General features: G+C 45.7%; 1 protein-coding gene across 1 annotated transcript in view; it reads right to left on the reverse strand.

The window, feature by feature from the left end:
* The window catches only part of TRMT11 (tRNA methyltransferase 11 homolog), a 99609-nt gene that overhangs the window by 29513 nt on the left and 51865 nt on the right, over positions 1-18231 (reverse strand). The window contains exon 13 of the transcript XR_008391528.1: positions 1471-1578. The gene's annotated coding sequence lies outside the window, so the exon portion shown is untranslated. The remainder of the gene's footprint in view (positions 1-1470; positions 1579-18231) is intronic.

Genomic DNA, 18231 nt, shown 5'->3' on the forward strand with positions numbered 1-18231 from the left:
CTCTCGAAAGGGCAGTTCACAGGATACTGCATGAATCCTTGGTTAGAAAACCCTGATGCCCACACATTCATTCCAGGAAGCTGCTACCCCTGCAAGGACTCTCAGGAACACCAAGAGACCCAGCCAGAAGGCAGCTGTGACCTGCAAGGTGAGACAATGGGCTCAGCATTTGTTAGCATGTGACTAATAAGAACGAAACAGGGCTCCAACCAACCTTGTGGGGTTCGGCGAGCTTCCTGTTGACCCCTGACTGCGGTGTGGACCCTTAGCCCAGCTGTCACCCTCATGACAATGCCACTTAGACACCATATTTCCCTGGGGACAGGTCAATAATATATCTTGATGTGATGGGTGGCACTGGTTCATGTTCACAGGTCCCTAGAAATAGAAAATCTCCATCCATGTTGTAAGCAAAGCCGATCCCACTCAAATAGGAATGATGAAATAAATAGCGGATGCTATTAGGTATATCACAGCCATCCTTAAAAGATGCTGAGAAGTATTTAGGTCACACAGCTGGTTGGCATGGAGCTAGAACTGGAAGCCGGACTCTCAAAGTTTGGTACCTGCCCCAGCAGCATCAGTACCACCTTAGAACTTGTCAGCAGAGCAAATTTCAGGCTCCATCTATGACCTACTGAGTCAGAAACTCTAGCCTGGGGCTCGCAATCTATGTGGTGGGAACTCTTGCTAATGGTTCTCACACATGCTGACGTTTGGGAATGACTGAGATGCCCTCACATGCAGAAAACCTTAGCTGAGACTTCCCTTTTCTAGAAGTGGCCATTATGTTTCTGAACCTGTTCTGATGCTACATCTTAACACCAAAGGCCAATTATAATGTGGTTTATAATCCCATGTTCTTTTCCCTGGCTTTCCGAAGAGTTCATTTTAGCTTCTGATGAAAAAAAAATCCCCCGCACCGATCAGTATGCCAGCTTTTATTCTTAGAACCGGGCCTGCACTGAATTATCTGCAAAGATTGCAGAGACCTCTAACATCCCACCAACACATGGGAAAAGAAACCATGAACAATGTGTCAATTTTTTTTACTTTGGTTTTCTATGATTGAGTTACTGAAAACAATTCATAGCTATTGCAATTCTGAGCTCTGCGGACTCACATTTTTAGTAGTAAAAATGCCATCAACTCAAAGCAATTTAGTAAAGGAAAACAGGAATTCAAGCTATCCCATGAATGCCAATGGCCCAAGTGGCTTATGATTAAAACATAACGTCTACTTTTCATCATTTTTACAGCTAATTAGGAAGATTTATCAGCATCCAAAAGCAGCCCCACAGAGGGAACAGGGCTGCACACAATGATTGATGATAACCAGCTTCTACTTAGAGTAGAAAACTACCACGCTCCAGATGGACACTTGTGTATGGCAATGAGGATGGCTATTGCTGCGGACAGCAAAGACCTGATCAGAGCTGAGGGCACAATGCAGCCATAAATGATACTCACTTGGCTACTTCTTCCACACATTCTTCCCCAACGTAAGGCCCATCAGCTCCACAAAGCTGCCCTCAACAGCATTTTATTTTCTTCTCGTACAGTCCAATTTATTGTGGCCTGTAAGACACAATGTAGGGCTGAATTATCAAAGTGGTTGAAAGTCAGAGCAGTTTCCACTTCGCAGATGCGTGTGTTGTGTGGTCAAGCTCTTCTCTAAGCCTCAGCTTCCACAAACTGTAAAACGTGTGGTGGAACAATAGTACTAATATCACAGATCTGTCTTAAGAATTCAATGAGAGACATAAAACATACAAGACACTTAGCACACTGTTTAGATAAATGTGATAAATGGCACTATAATATCTTTTTTGTTCAAACTTCGTTGCATGATGTCACCAATGAAGATGTCAGTTCCTGGGAAACGAGCGCTAGGTCTGTGACTTCCACAGGAAAGAAGGGAGGAGAGGGAAAGGCGGGGAAGGGGAGAAAAATCATACAAACCCTCCCGCCAGTGACTGATTCCTGGAAATCTTACCTTCACAGGAATTCCTTCACTTTAGGTTTCTGAGCTCATGAATCTCTCTGGTTTTGCAAACAACTCTCCCATAGGATGAACGTAAGATCTCAGAGTCACTTTTATTCAAATTTTGGAGAAAGAGAACAAGTGAGACTACCAGGTAGAGGACGGGGCACCAGAGGAGAGGGGTCTGTGCCACAAGGACAAGACTCGCCTCTCCCGAAGCTCTCTGGACCCCAAACCCCAGCAGCAAACTGTGAACCACCGTGGAAACCAATATGTCTCTTGATTCTGATACAGGAGCCCTTAGAAAGAACACAAAAGTGCAAGTTTCTTCATTCTCTGATGGAAGGCACATCTAGATCACTGTCCCCAGAGACTTGTCTCTCTTCCCTGATTAAGCTTCTATCCAGAGAACTCAGAAAAAGAAGGGGAGCACATGGCTACTCCTTAATGCATCTTCTGTGTATTTGGTTTTATTTGGATTCATGTGGTTCTGCTTTTGCGGCAACCTCTCATTGCTCCAAACCCGCCCAGAGGGACCAACTGGGAAGTAGCTATATCTTAACTTTTCAATTTGACTCTTCAAAAATAAAGGTAATTTTGTCCTGAACAGTGTGGCCCCATTGGTTGGGCATTATCCAGTACGGCGAAGGGTCACCAGTTTGACCCCTGAGCAGGGCACAGGCCTAGGTTGTGGGTCCTGTCCCCGGTTGGGAAGTGTACGAGAGGCAACCAATCAATGTTTCTCTCCCTCTCTTTCTCCTTCCCTTCCCCACTCTCTAAAAAAAATTAAAATAAAATAAATAAGTAAAAATAATTTAACAGGGCATTTCTGACAAATCTTTTTCTGTTTCAGTGAACACTAACAAGAAACCTCCTTCATCGACAGAGAACAAAGGCATCACTATTGTCGACCTCTCCCCTTACGTCCACACTTACAGCCTGCACAGACAGAAGGAAACCTGTTCCTCAGATGTCTCCAGTAACCAGAGGAGAGGGTGCCTCTGGGTGCTGGCAGGTCCCAGATGACAGATTCCAGAGACAGAGAGCCCTGCTGGAAGCCCACATGGACAGGTCCCCAGGGTGAAGCTGTTCGCAAAGGGGAAGCAGGACAATTGCAGCTTCATGGGTTGATGGCTGCCTCCAATTGCAGGGCTCAGACAAGTATCCAAAGCAACTAAACCAGCAAGAACACCTACGTATAATTCAATGATGGAATTTTGTTGTTTTGAGAAGTTGGCTTCACTCAAGAAAACTAGGTAAAAACTAGAGAAACCCAAATGACCATTGTTTCGGGGGTGTTTTCAGAATTCTCCTAGAAACAGTAAAGGTAAAACAAGGCACAGCCAATACAAGTTCAGCATTTTAGTGGTTGCTCACAACTTGGTCTCTTTGGAGTCATGGATATTTCTGCTCAAAAGGAATTCCCTGTCTCCGACCACAATCTACCAAGCCACTGGTCGACTGCTGCTTTAGCACGCTGCATAGCATTTGCAGCCCGGTCTTCCTGTGTGCTCAGCCAAGCACAGCCTTAGAGGTTGGTAGGGCAAAGCCAGGGAAGGGAGGAAGATAACTCATGGCATCTCTGATGACTTGGCAGTGTGGGTTCCAGTAGAAACCCTTCACTCAGTCATCATGGAACAAGATTTCACTAGCTTCTAGGCATGCACCTTGACACCTTAAGTTACAGAGATTCCAAGTTCTCCATCCCAAACCAACAGAATCTTTTCCTACCTTAGAGTCCCCCTTTCGTGTGCTCAATAATATGCTTACTCATCTCCTAAACACTCCCAGCTCTTCCCATGGGTCAGGAACTCAGATGGCCCTCAAGCCTGAACAGCTCCACAGCAGCTGGCCTGAAGATTGATTCCTACAGAAGCCAGCACCAGAGCACAGTCATGGCCACCAAAATAGAAGTACACCTGAACTTGATAGACACAGAGTACTCTAACTCACAAGAAGAAATGATTTTTCTTGGATTTTCTTAGTAAAAAGTGAGGTAGGAGATGAAGAAATAAAGAAAGTCTTCTAGTCAAAATTCTAACAAATGTTTTTATAGTACTTGACAAGCTGATTTAAAAAATTATAGGGAAATGCTAAGAGTAGACAAGCTGCTTTTGAATAAAAAAAAAAAAACAAAGAAATAAACAGAAAAGGTAGGATGACTTGCTTTTCCAGATATCAAATAACACATCAAATTCTGCAGTTACAGTGACTAAGGCAGTGTGGTATTGGCACAAACATATATAATTGTATCAGTAGGATAAAAGGGAAAGCCCTAAAACACACCCTTGGTTTATGCCAAAGGTGGTGCTGCACAGCCACAGGGAAAACAATCTGGAACAATCTGTAAAAGTTGAAAATACGCATAACAACAGCATGACATAGTAAGTCAACTCCACGGTATAAACCCAACAAAATGCATGTACGTGTTCCTCAGGAAACACAAAAGAACATTCATAGCAGCATTATTCGGAAAGGCCCAAAAAGCAGTAAATAACCTAAAAGCCATCATCACTAGAACTGATAAATACTGTAAGCTATAGTACACGCACACAGCAAAGGACACGAACAAAGTTCGGCTAGATATGCTAAGATAGATGAGTCTTACAAAAAATGTTGAGCAAAGGAGCTAAACTACGATATTTAAAGATACACTGGTCGGTGGTAAATCTGTAAGGTAAGCAATGCAGTGGTCACCTGACAGTCAGACACGAGTTACACCTAGCAGGCGCCCAGGGGGCTGTGCTGGAGAAGTGGTCAGCAGAGGGCGCCTTGTTCTGGCAATATGCTATTTCGGAAGGGATGGTTCCATGAGTGTTTACTTTGTGATAATTCATTGAGCAATATACTGAATGCTTTATGCATTTTACTGTGTATATTTTACAAAGCAATATTTTTCTTTAATAAAAAAAATAAAGTTGTAAAGGGAGCTGCTCAGATCCCCCAAATATTGCAGCCATTCAGTGACGTGCCTTTGTTTTTGCCTTGGCTAGTGGAACAAACATCCTGGCTGTCCAGGTGGAAGGCGCGCCACCTGCCTCCCCTCTGCCTCGGGGGAGGCTGACAACTCACCTATGGCTTCCAGCTTCCAGGCAAGAGGAGCGAGTGTCCTGACAGCAGGCTTGTACACCATCCACAAAGGGCCCTGCCCTACCAGCCTGCACCCGTGATCCACTCTGCAAGACTCGGGAGGATAAGTTCTGGGCCCAGGGCACCCCTTCCTCACCATGGCCCAGGGGCAGAGGCCAGCGTCGGTCCTAGCCTGCAGAGTATGTGTTTCTTCCAAAGGGCTTCCTTGCTCACTTTCTTTCACAGTTTGGCCTTGACCATGGCTTCCTGGAGCCATCAAACACAGGATGGTATCTGAATTCCAGTCTGTTTGTTTCCCAAGGAGTTTCTGCTCCCAGGTCAATGTGAATGACTGTGCTGGTGCAAGGGATCTCCCCAGCTGTGCCCAGCAGCATCCGCGCTCCACCTGCCCATAGTCCGAGCATCTGTCTCCACACCTCCCCCTTTACAGCCCTGAGAAGCTTATGAATTTGGTACTGTTATCCTCATTGTATATAAAATAAACAATTTCAAAGAAATAGTACACTTTGCCCATGACTGCACAGCTAAAGAATAAGAATATAATTTTAATTATTAAGGATTATCTATTGAATACTTACTATATGTCAGACACTGTTCTTTATGTGTGTTAATTCTAAAATCCTCACAATAGCCCCAGGAGATGGGTACCATCATTATTCCCATTTCACAGTTAAGAACATCATGGCCCAGACAGAGCTAAACATTTTGGTCAAGGGATTATAATTAGTAAATGAAGGCGCCAGGAATTGAACCAAGCCTGCCTAACCACGGTTTAGCCAGCAGGGGCCCCTCTCCTGCCTGGGGGGTCAGCCTTCATTTCTAAAGTAAAGGCAGGTTCTAGTATCAAGTCATCACAGCTAATCACCATTTTTAAGTCACCCTGGTCTGTACAAAAGGCACTAAACAAACAAAGCAAAGTCATTAAATGCATATTAAGAGATGGAACGTACACCACTGAGCTTCCTAACTGACATGATTTTTTGGTCTGCATAAACCATACTTCTGACCAGTATTTGCTCTCAAAATTGTCAGTTTATTAAATACACAGTTTCAAAAGATTGTTTCTATTCTTTGATTGCAACTTTTATTGTATCTTGGAGGCAAATTATTTTTTCCTTATGAGACTGCCATTCCAGATGCAGAATGCAAGTCAGCAGGGAAATGAGATCTAACAGTTGCTGCTTTGATTCCCCTACACAATCTCAAGCCAGCAGCCCCCGGCTTTGGGCTCCTCTGGCCGCAGCTTGTTAAAGGTATTCTACTTTGTATTTTGAGAAGAGAAAGTACTAATCTTTTAGAACCATTTACATGTTCTTAAAAACGATCCACAGAGTTCTGGTTTCATCCCAGAGGTCAGCACACAGGCAGACTTTCAGAGACACCCTGGGCTGCCCTCAGACCCAGCAGGGGTCAAGGGTACCCAATTGTTGCATGGTCCCTAAACCACAGGAGGTCGCCCCATCCTTCAGACTCACCACCACCCTCTCCTGCCCCTCCACCCATGCACACAAGCTGCCACTTCTCCCAAAGTATCCTTCTCCATCGATTTCGTTTGAATTCACTGGGTGATGAGGACCAGCCACAGCATCTCCAGGAATATTCAAATAATATTGGAAGACACAGCCATGCCACTGGGCAGTCTCCCTCAGTCCCTCCTCAGTCCTTCTCCGTATGTTCTGAGCCAACACCCCACCTCTGCTTGATCTCTGACCTCAGAACCAGTGAGACATTCAGGCCCCAGATTCAGAAGGCTCGGGTCCTCCCAGCTTTCTGCCCTGGGCTTTGGAAGCCTTTGCTCACCGGTTGTTTATTTTTCCTTGCCTTGGGATTTTCCTGGTCTTGGAGTGACTTCCGTCATCATTAAGAATGACAACTTCTGTCTAGAGACACTTGCCACTCCGAGCGTGGCCCGGGCCAGCAGCGCCCAGCCCCGCTGCCCAGGAAGCAGCAGGCAGCACAGACTCCCTGGCCTCGCCCCAGCGCCGGCGCACTGTCCCAGCGTCCCCAGGGGCTCCGTCCGCATGTTAAAACCTGAGAAGCTCAGTCGGAAACACAGAAACGTCTGTTATAACACAAGTTTAATTTGTTCTTTTTAAAAAAATCCCCAACTGCAGGATGCTTTTATAAAATTAAACAAAACTCTTGGAAAAATATTTTCTTAATTTAAGTTCCACTGAATTTGGATAATTCAAAATAATAGCTAATAAGACTTCTCCTGCATTCTCAGGGAAATTTAGTATTTCTGTATAATTTCTACATGGCATAAATGGTTTAGTCTAGATCTCTAATCCTTGACATATCTTCCCCTATTAATTTATATACAAAGTCCATTGAGCCTCTAATTTTTTTATCCTCACCTGAGGATACACTTACTGATTTGAGAGAGAGATGGGAAGTGGAAGAGAAACATCAGTGTGAGAAACATCGTTCAGTTGCCTCACACTCGCCCCGACAGAGGATGTAGCCCACAACCTACACACATGCCCTGACCAGGCATCGAACCTGTGACTTTTCTGTTCATGGGACAATGCTCCAGCCAACCAAGCCACACCCGACAGGACAAGTCTGTAATTTATTTTTAACTAAAAATAACCTATTTATTTTTTCACATTTTAAAAGCAAAACATGTTTTTACAGGAAAATCAGAAATATTAATAACTAAAATGAAAATCAAACTAATCAATAGAATAAATTTATAAAAACTAAATTTCTCAGTGATAACCACTATAAAACATGGGACTACTACCATATAGGTAACATTACTATAAATAACAGATTACAAAATGCAATCACATCATACATACCATTTTATTTATTGTAAGCACATGTCCAATAAATATTACTCTATATTTTTATTGGCTGAAGAAATTCATTATTTATTTACATCAGCCAAAGTTTCATCAGGATACATCTCCAATTTTTCTGAAGGCATTATAAAAACAGGAGCTAAATATTAGTTATCCTCTGGGCTTGATTCAATTAATTTTATGAGGCAGTATTATTTATTCATTGTATTAACCTTTGTGTTCAGTAATACGGTTAAGAAATATATCTGTGGGAAAGGTGTGTAAATTTTTATGTAGGTCTATAGATAAATAAAACTAAAATCAGGAACATCAGTGACTAAGTGCCACCGTTTGATGGTCACTTAGTGGGCTGGCCTGGGCTAACAGTTTTGTTTTGCATGTGACAGGTAAGTTATCCACATGTCCCTTCTCACCTCAGGCAAATCTGCACTCACTTTGATGTACTAAGAACACCTGGGGACCAAAGTCATAAGTTTAAAAACTAAAAAGCACACAGAGGTCAAGATTGATGTTACCCCCTCTATCCCGATGCTTTTTAATCAATATTAGCCTTTTCAAAGATATACACAAAAGGTAAAAAAATAGAGCAAGGTGAGGGAGAAGAGTTATGAATAACATGAACAACCTTACATTTTTTTATAGCTGGAGAAACCAACCCCGTGAGTGAAACGAGGGCGAAGCTATGGGGACCTGTTCAGTGCCTTCCCTCATCTTCAAGAACGTTGTTCCACGTGAACCATATTTAGATTCCTTTGCTCAGCTGGGGTTTTTGATTTCAGTCACCAAAGGGAACCCTGGCTGCCTTAGGGAAAGAAAAATGCACTGTATTGTAAGAATACGGAACAGCAGCCAAAGAAAAAGCTGGGCCTCCAGGCCTTGGGCAGCACCGGGGTCCAGGCCCCGGGGCCCAGGCAACAGCAGTCCTTCCAGCTGTTACAACAGCCCGAATGGGCATCTGGCTCACAGTGTCTGGTCGGCCCCCGCTTTGGCCCATGCCAATTCCTGGCCACTGAGGGGGGGAACTTGACAGACGACCCACCAGCCTGCAGACGTCTGACCCAAAAGTGCTATCACGAAACGAAGGGCAAACAGGTATGTGGGCAAGTGAACTCGCTGCCTTCTAACAGCCCTTTGGCCCCACGCTGGCTCTGGATAGCGGAGCAGCCACCAGCACCACCAGCACAGTCAAAGGCCAGACTGTGCTGGTCAAAGAACTGACTGATCGTTAGTTCATTCTGAGAATTGTGATGTCTGTGACAAGGAGGAGGAGGGGGGGGGGGAAATGGGGAGGAGAAGGAGGGGGAGGAGAAGCAGCAGCAGCAGCAGCAGCAGCCTCAGCCTGATTGACTGATTCACAATAAATGGTTTCAGAGAAAGCAGGCCATTTTAGTTTAAGTAAACAAATGATTAACCTTGATATCCAAAGTTTAAGGACCCTGGTAATGACTTTAGTCATCTTTCTTCCCTGCCAGCAGACAATAGTTGTAGCATATATAGTATTAATAGAAACTTGTTTTGAGTTTGGAGCAGTGCTTATCCAATTTTAATGTCTGTATAAATCACTTGGGGCTCTTGTTAAGAGGCAAATTTTGATTTGGCAGGTCCAGCGCGAGGCCTGGGAGTCAGCATTTCTAATTTGCTCTAGGGGGATACTGATAAACAGCAAAGCAGCAGAGGGCTGAGCCCCGCCCCACCCGTGGGCCAGGTGAGGCTGTGATTCTCCTGGCACATCCCACAGTCCCCAGCAGTCCCCAGCAGTCCCCACTCAGCAGCTGCACGCCTGCCTCACCAGCATGTCCAGTAACAGGAGGCCACTTTCTTTCTGGCAACTCTTAGAATATGATGGGGAAGGATATGGAAACTGCCCGCTGAAATGACACTTGTGGATTTTAGTCATATGAGTGCCTTGGACTGAATGTTTGTGTCCCCTCAAAATTCGTATGTTGGAATCCTAACTACTCAGTTAGGATGCGAGCGAAAAGCAGGGCCTCTGGGAGGTGCTCAGGGCAAGAGGGCGGAGCCTCAGTGCCCTTGTGAAAGGGGCCCCCAGAGAAGTCCACTGTGGCCCATGAGCACACAGCAAGAGGACCATTGCCCGTGACCCAGGAAGGAAGCAGGCTCTCACAAAGACACTGAATGTGCCAGTGCCTTGATCTGAAATTTCTCAGTCTCCAGATTTATGAGAAATAATTTTCTGTATTCTGTTATAGGAACCCAAGCCGACTAAGACACCGACTGATCCCATTCCCCTGAGCACAGAAACCACACAAACAATGTATTTGTCCTCTGATCTGAGAGCAGACAACAAGAGGTCTATTGCACTCTGGAAATGTTGCTGGACTCAGAAATCTAATACAATGACTTACCACAGCCTTAAAATGGGGCATTGTTTGTCGTCAGAGTTGGGGGATTCATTTCTCAATCAAAAGAAACAGGGGGACTTTGAAACGATGCTATTGTGTGCCTGCTGGATGGAGCCCAGGCCTTCTCCTCGCTCCCGGCAGGGACTGGCCACATCCTGTGAGCAGGGCCAACCCAGACCCTCTGGGTGCTGGGAGGTGTTTTTATCTGCACGTTGTCACGGACTCGCTGAGTGACGGAGCCTGGAGTGAATGGTCTATTCTCTCTTTAGGGACACAGAGTCAACAGTGTTCTTGTGGAGCACTTGGCCCTCCTTGCCTGCAGGGGAGGTGGGGGCACCACACGCCACCCTCTGGCATTTCGCTGCCCTTGGTGGACAGTGGCAGCTGGAGAGCCGGTGATAAGATAGAAGGAAAACAGAAACAGCCATGTCAGGTCCTGAGGTGAAGCATTATTTTTAGAGACTGCAGGTAATTGAGTAGCTAACCCTTAGGGGAAAATAATTCTTCGATTTTTAAAATTGAGTTCTTGACCTAAGGTTCTGAATTTAAGAAATACAATAAAAATCCTGCAGTCAGGTCTAGGTTGGGTCTACAACAGGAAGACAGGAAGAAAGGAAGAAGAAAACAGAATCTGCTCATGGGCAGTAAATGTTACAACGCGTTTGAAATAAATCCATAGCATTTACAAAATCTTTCTCTGTTCTTTTTCACTTGAATACTGGGGAGCCGGAGGCTGATAACAACATCACGGTCAGCTGAAACGGTTCTCGCCCACATTTCCATTGACCATGATTTTTTTCCTGATAAATTTTCTTTCAGATAAACTTCCTGAACATTTTCTCAGAGCTGTCTTTGGCCATGACTATCTACTAGTCCATGTCAATAGAGACCTTATGCTTTTGCGAAAGGAGGATTTACTTTTATAGAATCAGACACGAAGATTAGGCACTGAGAACACCCAGAAGAATGGACCTTACCCTGGACAAGCCTACAGTCTACAGGAGACAAGAGCTAATAGCTTCTGGTAGTAAAGCACAATGCAGGACATACAGATACGGCATCAGATGTGGGTTCATATCCCACCTCTAACATTACTTTCCATTTAACAGGTCATTTTGCTTCATCTCTGTGAATTTCAGTTCCGTTCTCTTTAAAATGGATATAATTCCTAGAGCCTAGAATGGTCGCAAAAATTAAATCTTGTGTATAAGAAGCACTTATCACAATATAAGCCTGTTAAATATTCAGTACAGGCCAGTAACCATCACCATCAGTACCGCAGAGCACAGAAGCCCCTTACTCCAGCCTCTGCCTTCTACTCACTGATTGCTTTTCCTTCTGTTCATGTTTTTGTTCTGTTTATAAGCGCTGTTATGGACACTGACTTTAGCCAGCTGAATGCCTGGGCTGAAATACATTCAGAGAGTAATGAAAAGCATTTGAATAGTATGACACACTCTTGGCTTGTGTCACCTCTGGGACCTTCCTTGGTCCTGAATCTTAGAAGTGAACATAACCTTAGAAGTCTGGTCGCTAACCCAGTTTCCAGTAGAGCTGTGACCTGCCCCATCTGTGGCCACCAACAGGGAAAGAGAGGTGTCAATAGAGAGTAGGGGTGCAAGGAGCTGATATATCCAGTGGAGCATAAAGGAATAAATAACCTCACGACCCCAGGGAGGCTCCTAGGCCTGTCTGCGGGGCAGTAACGAAACCCAGCCAGCTGGAGCCGTGGTGCTGGCCCTACCCTTTAGAAATACTGCTGGGAGAGGGACCTGCCAGTTAAGCCTCTCAATCCCTACCTGCCCTTTAGCAGAGATGCGCTGGTAGAAAGACTTTGAAGACAACCAAGGCAATAAGGAGGTAATCTCTTAGACTGCTAGGTCTTGACCTAGCTTCCTTGAGTTGCATTGCTGTCAAAAACCTAAAACCATCTCACGTACAGATGGCGGATTTGACTGACTGAAGGCAATGGTATAAAGGACACATTTTCTGTGTTTTTCCTGAAGACGAACTGCTGCCTAGACAAAAGCATTTTAACTATTTGAATTATTACCTAACCCATTACAAAGCTCCTGGTGTCTGTGCATTTTACATGACTTGTTTACCTAAGTCTTTTGGTTCGTTGGTCACTATGACTTCTCCTATAATTACAGAGCTCTAATTCATATTCAACCTGACCGCAAACCAATACCTTCCAATTAGTGGGGGACTCTATACATCTCAGAGATATCCTAATCAAGCAGCTAATAAAATCAGGGTCTCCATTGAGGAATTCCAATATAATTCACCAAAACAGGCTGTCTGAAAGTATCTGATTTTCCCCTAACACATGGAAGATAAGTAACTTCTAATATAACCTAAGACATCACACTTCAGTCCCAGCATCAGAAAGTCAAGCAGACACCATCAGAAGTTACCGGGGGAGCAACCTTTACTTCTGGCCACAGAGGAATGGAGCAGAGGAGAGAGAGGGATGAGGCAGCACAAGCGGGCCGACCTTGGCCATTCTCCCAGACATCCCAAAGCTTTGCTGAGGCGGCTTTGTAAAGCAAAGCAGTGCTCAAAACAAGCTTATCAATCCTTCATTGAGTCTCAGCAAATCAATACTTGTCTCTTAAAAAAGAAAGAAACATACAGAGGACAGAGCTTAGGGTTACTTTGATAAAACTGCCCCAGAGATCACTGACCAGAGGACACTGGTCCTTCCACAGCATTGCAGTGCTCTCTGTTTGGCACCACACGAGTCCCGAGCTCCTATCTGCACTAGACACAGGCTTTCCGGGGCCAGGTGCAGGGACACACAAGTGAAAGCCTGCCTTATCGCCACTCCTGGCTTCCTATCTTCTGTGGATAAACCAGGGCTCCAGCCCCAGACTATCAGGCCAGTTCCCCTTCACACACGCACGTTTGACGGGACCTCAGAGTCTGCATTCCTATCCCAAGTACAACTTCCTCTGAAGTAGATGGCCAGCTGCACCTCCGAGAGGACGGTGATAGCAACCCTGGAATAATAGCCCTACAGCAGTCTGTATTTTCTCCCAACTCACACATTTTCAAAGGAGCCTTGACCATATCTCTCTTTGATGCAAACCCTCTACAAACCAGAAAGGAATCAAGCAGCCCAGAAAATAAGCCTCCCCTGACCCCAGGGTGGCAGATCGCGCGGCTACAAAAGGAGTAGCATTCTTTGCTTCGTTAGGCATCGAAGAGGGGCCAACCCTTCCCGTCAGTGAAGGGAGACCTCGAGAGAGGATTTGAAAACTGACAGGAAATAAATCTATCTTTTATCCTTCCCTGCTGGGCCCACAAGCCCCTCCACATCTCCGCACTGGAAACAAATGAAAGCGTTTCTTGGGCAATCTCCTGGACCATTCAGCTCCTGCCCATGACAGACACGACGGATGGGTTTAGCTGTGGGCTCTGTGTTTTCTCTCCCCTTATAAACAATTTTTCAAAATGCACTCATACACTCATCTTGGTGAATTCCCAGTCCAAGGGAGATAGCTAAGGACACATTATTATTTTTATGGTAACAGTGAGACACAGACGAATTCAAAGCTGTCCTGATAGAGCTGGGAGAAACCTCGACTCCTAGTTCTTTGTTCTTGCCCTTGTTCCACAAGGGTGTTGCAATTATGGCTCTGCCTTCGGACTGTCCTACACTGTTCGTCACTGCGCTAAGCCATCTGTGACAGTGGCTGTCTCCGGGGCAGAAGCTGGGTGGCTGAGGGACCCAGTGGGAGGGAAAGAGAGGGAGAGGAAAACTTTCCATGGGGTAGACCCTTTTGGACTGTTTTGCATTTTAAACCATGTCAATTTATGGCCTATTCACAAATTTTAAATTAAAAAAAATGTTAAATAACTGTAGAACTTTATAGAACACTGAGGAAGCATGAAAAAGATGACTGTAGAAATTTATGAGAGGGGAATATGAACATGTAAGACAATGGTTAAAGCATAAAAAGAAACAATACACACTAAACGAGAAAAACGTTCAGTTGCTTTAAGGTTGAATGCAACCCCCGCCCACATCACCTCCCGGCTGTTCCCAGCCTCCCCGGTACCTCACCCAGAGGTCAGCACTTGGAAAGTGGCACAGCCTGGGTTTGTTTGTTTGGTCTTTTTATTTTTTAAGTATCAGCGTTTAGAACTCAGAGTAAATATGATGCCTTAATAATTTTAACAAAAGTTATTTTAACCAAGGAGTATGTATAGCTTTTTAGCCAAAGAAACAAACTTTTTATGATCTTCTGTCCAGGGTGGTTGGTATTTATCAGGCAGGCAGGCAGTCAGGAAGAGAAGCGAGCAGGGAATGACAGAAGGAGGGGACCAGAGAGGAGAAAATGACAAACAAGGGCTACGGGGATTCCATCCTGCCCTCCAAGTCTCATTATTGACAGGTGTTAAAGAAACAGGGTAACTCAAAGTCAAAAAAAAACAGAGGCCAGATGCTCTTGGTCAGTTGCTTCAAGGAGATGGGAGAGGGCAGTGCTAGGGTTTCTGAGCTATTTCCTTCAGGGATGTGAGGAGAGAGAACCATGGACTTCCGAGGGAAAGTTCTGAAATAAGCAGCAGTGTTTTTGAATCACGAGCCGGTTTTTATTTATGACAGACTCCTTGAGGTTGATCAGAAAAATACCCTTTATGTGTACTGCTAGGATTTCAAAATCATGGCACTTCAACAGCTCATTTGTCTTGGGGTAGAGAAGCAGCTCCCAGAAACAGGGTTTGTGATTGTCCTCAGAACTCAGGACAGACATGAGCTGGCAACCCACCCTCTGCGATTTCATCAGCTCCCCCTGCTGCAGGCCTACCCATCAGCACTGCGAGAGGAGCAAAATCAATACAAATCACCTCCCTCATTGCAGGAGGCCAAGTCCAGACTGTTTCCTGGCTCGGGAGCAAGTATCTGTCAGTCAGGGTCGGGGAGGGTTCTGCTGCACTTATCTGAGAAATCTTCCACAGCAGAACAGGAACCTGATAAGGGTTTATGATGAAGAGACCCAGGCTCCCAGGCAATGACATTCTGCTTCAGGCAGCCTTACGTATGTAGCTCTGGGGTCATTACCTGAGACCCAGAACCAGGAGAGAGAGAAACAGCCCCTAGAGCAGCGGCAAAGCCACAGACCTCTGCCACAGGGCCCCTAAGTCACGGAAGTCCAGCACTCAGCCACTGGGCAGTCTTTTGTAAGAAGCTAAAACTTCTTGAAGAGCCTGACATTGTCATAAGCAAGCGAACATCACAGGAGGGAGCTTCTCCCCAGGATGAAGTCCAGACTCGGTAGCAAGGCGTGTAAATCCTTTATGATCTGGCCCTCATTCCTGCTCCAGCTTCATTTCCTGTCTTCTTCCAACACATTTAGTTTAGCTCCAGGCAGAGAAACTACTTGGATGGTTGTCCAAATCTGCTTTTCCAGATGCTGATGCCGCTGTGGGAGTCCCTCTCCCACCCTCAACACTTGACATCACGTGGCAATGTCCGCTCCTTCTTCAGCAGTCCACTTAGCCCTCACCGACTCTCACAAGTCTTCCTTGACCCAGTCTTCTCCCACCCCTACGATTCGAAATGTGAATGTTGTGATGATTCAGGCCTGGTGAGACCAACAGAAGACAGTTGCCACTGAGGAGGCAGTTTGTTCCTTGAAGTTCCCCAGAGGGCAGGTCTTGCCATGCAGGGCCACACAGGGACAGACGGTCAGGAGGCAGGGGGAGTGAGAGACGAGTGCGGGCGAGAGTCTTACTGGAGTTCCGTTGGGAGGGGATGGTGAGCAGGCTTGGGGCGGGCTGGTGGGTACAGTTTCTGTGGGCTCTGGGGAGTAGGGTCCGCCCCCTACCCCCTGGCTCTGGAGCAATTGCGCAGGGGAACAGAGGCCCAGGGTGTAAGAGCCAGACGGGGCGGTAGCACATGTGGGCCCCGGGGGCTTCGTGTGCACACGGGAAACATCCGCTTGCAGGTGAGTGAGTCCTTTACCGCCCCTAGGAGTCGGCCGACCCCGGGAGGCGCAGTCCCTCCGGAGCCAGCGGGGCCCGAAGTACCAAAATGTAAGAAACACCTGGTGACTCCGCCCCACCACTGTCAGAAGTGGCTCAGAGCTCCTGTCACTTACCCTGGGCCCTTTGGGAAGTTTTCTTTTTTTATTGACTTGAGAGGAGGAAAGTGAGAAAGAGAGGAAGAGAAACATCGATTTTGTTGTTCCACTCATTCATGCATTAACTGGTTGATCCTTGTATGTGCCCTGACCGGGGGTCAAACCCACAACCTTGTATCAGGGTCACGCTCTAACCAACTGGGCTACCTGGCCAGGGCCTTGACCACTATTTTAATTGACTCCTTACCTCTTTGTTTAATACCACCTCCAGTCCCCAGACTATAAACTCATAGAGGGTAGGGCTGTGTCTTTTTCATTGTCGAGAATGGCAACAAGGTCCACAGAGACCAACTTGACAAGCTTTCCAGCCCAGCCCTTGGGTGATAGACTAGGTAACATCACCCGTGGGACGGAGTCTCCTGGACCACATGCAGCCAGTGGAGATGTGCCATGGCTTTCCCCAGGGGCCTTATTCATGACTAAGCACAATCCTGGCTTTCTTCTTTAGCAGGGAACCTACTTAGCATTGCTAAACTTCCTCTCTTGGGGTTCAGAAACCCAGGATGGAGGCCAAAATTCAGTTGTTCAGGTTCTTGATCTGTTTCTCCAAAACTAAGAAAGAAAACAAGCTAAAAAGGCAAAATCAAAAAATAAATTTTTATTCATTTATTTTGCCCCAAAAGATAAGGGTGTTTGTAGACCCAAATATCAAAGGAACTTAGAACATTTCCTGACAGAATTTCTGCGTGAAACTGTCCAATCAGTGAGTTTAATCCAAACTAGTGGGAGCTTCAGAAAAGGATTTCTGCTGGTCCACAGCGGGAGAGGGGCTTTGTTGTCCACTTTGCCAAACACACAGAATGTATGAAAAGGGGGTGCAGGAAATTGAAATTTGTGGCCCAACTTTTTTAATAAATGAAAAAACAAATAAAACCCCGATTTAATTAAAAATGTCCCCATATTCTTGCCTACTCTGTAATTTTTACATCGCTGCCCAAAAGCTACTATGTAGTTACTTAAATAAGAGAAAGGAAAGAGAAGTATTTTTAATTTTAAAGGATAAGGAGAGGAAAGAAAAAATTCAGGGTTTATTTTTCCATATCTTGAGTCCAAACCGTGGTGGCCTGTGTGTTTCCTTAGCAGGTTTTTCTTAGAAGCAGCTAACAACAGCTTATCAATTTCTGTGAGCCCGAACTCTACAACGTAGCACATGTACCCATCCGCTTCGGTCAGAATCACATCATCCCAAAGATAGTGTTACTAGTCTCTGCCGTACAAGAGAGTAATTTTGTCTCATTAGTAATTTGAGTACAAATTTCTTGTAATAAAACAGCACAATTGCCTGATCCAGTTTCATGGGTATTTGCTCGTGCCAATATCTTTGCTAAATGCATGTATCACACAGCGGGGAACGCGACAGGATGAACCGTAGAGCTGCAGAGTGGACCTTCAGTCAGTGGTGTGGTGTCCGAGAGATCTCTGCTCCTCTCTCTGCTCCTCTCGCAAGCAGTCCCTGTCCAGCTCTGCTCTTGCGACTCCACAGAGTGCTGTGCAGTTCTGTGGCCATTCCGGAGATGCCTCGTGTTCAGGATGTCCAAACCCAACCACATCTTTTTCCACCACCTTCTATTCCAGTTTGGGTCGTGCCATTCACCCAGTCTCCCAGCGGGAACCCTGGATGTGACCCCTTACTCCTCATCCATGCTCCCAATCACCAGCACCTGCTTCTCTTCCAAGCATCTCCAGGCAATCCCTCCTACCACGGCTCTAGCTGCGACCTGGACATGATTAACCTTCTGGCTAGCATTTTAGCTGGTGGGCCAAGGCCAAAGATATCACCTTCCCACTAAAGATCTGAGATAGCTCTTGGCATGGTAGGGGGATATAAAGTGCCTGCC

Source organism: Artibeus jamaicensis, unplaced genomic scaffold, assembly GCF_021234435.1.
Source record: "Artibeus jamaicensis isolate MK-2021 breed Jamaican fruit bat unplaced genomic scaffold, CSHL_Jam_final contig_387, whole genome shotgun sequence".
Lineage (NCBI taxonomy): Eukaryota > Metazoa > Chordata > Mammalia > Chiroptera > Phyllostomidae > Artibeus > Artibeus jamaicensis.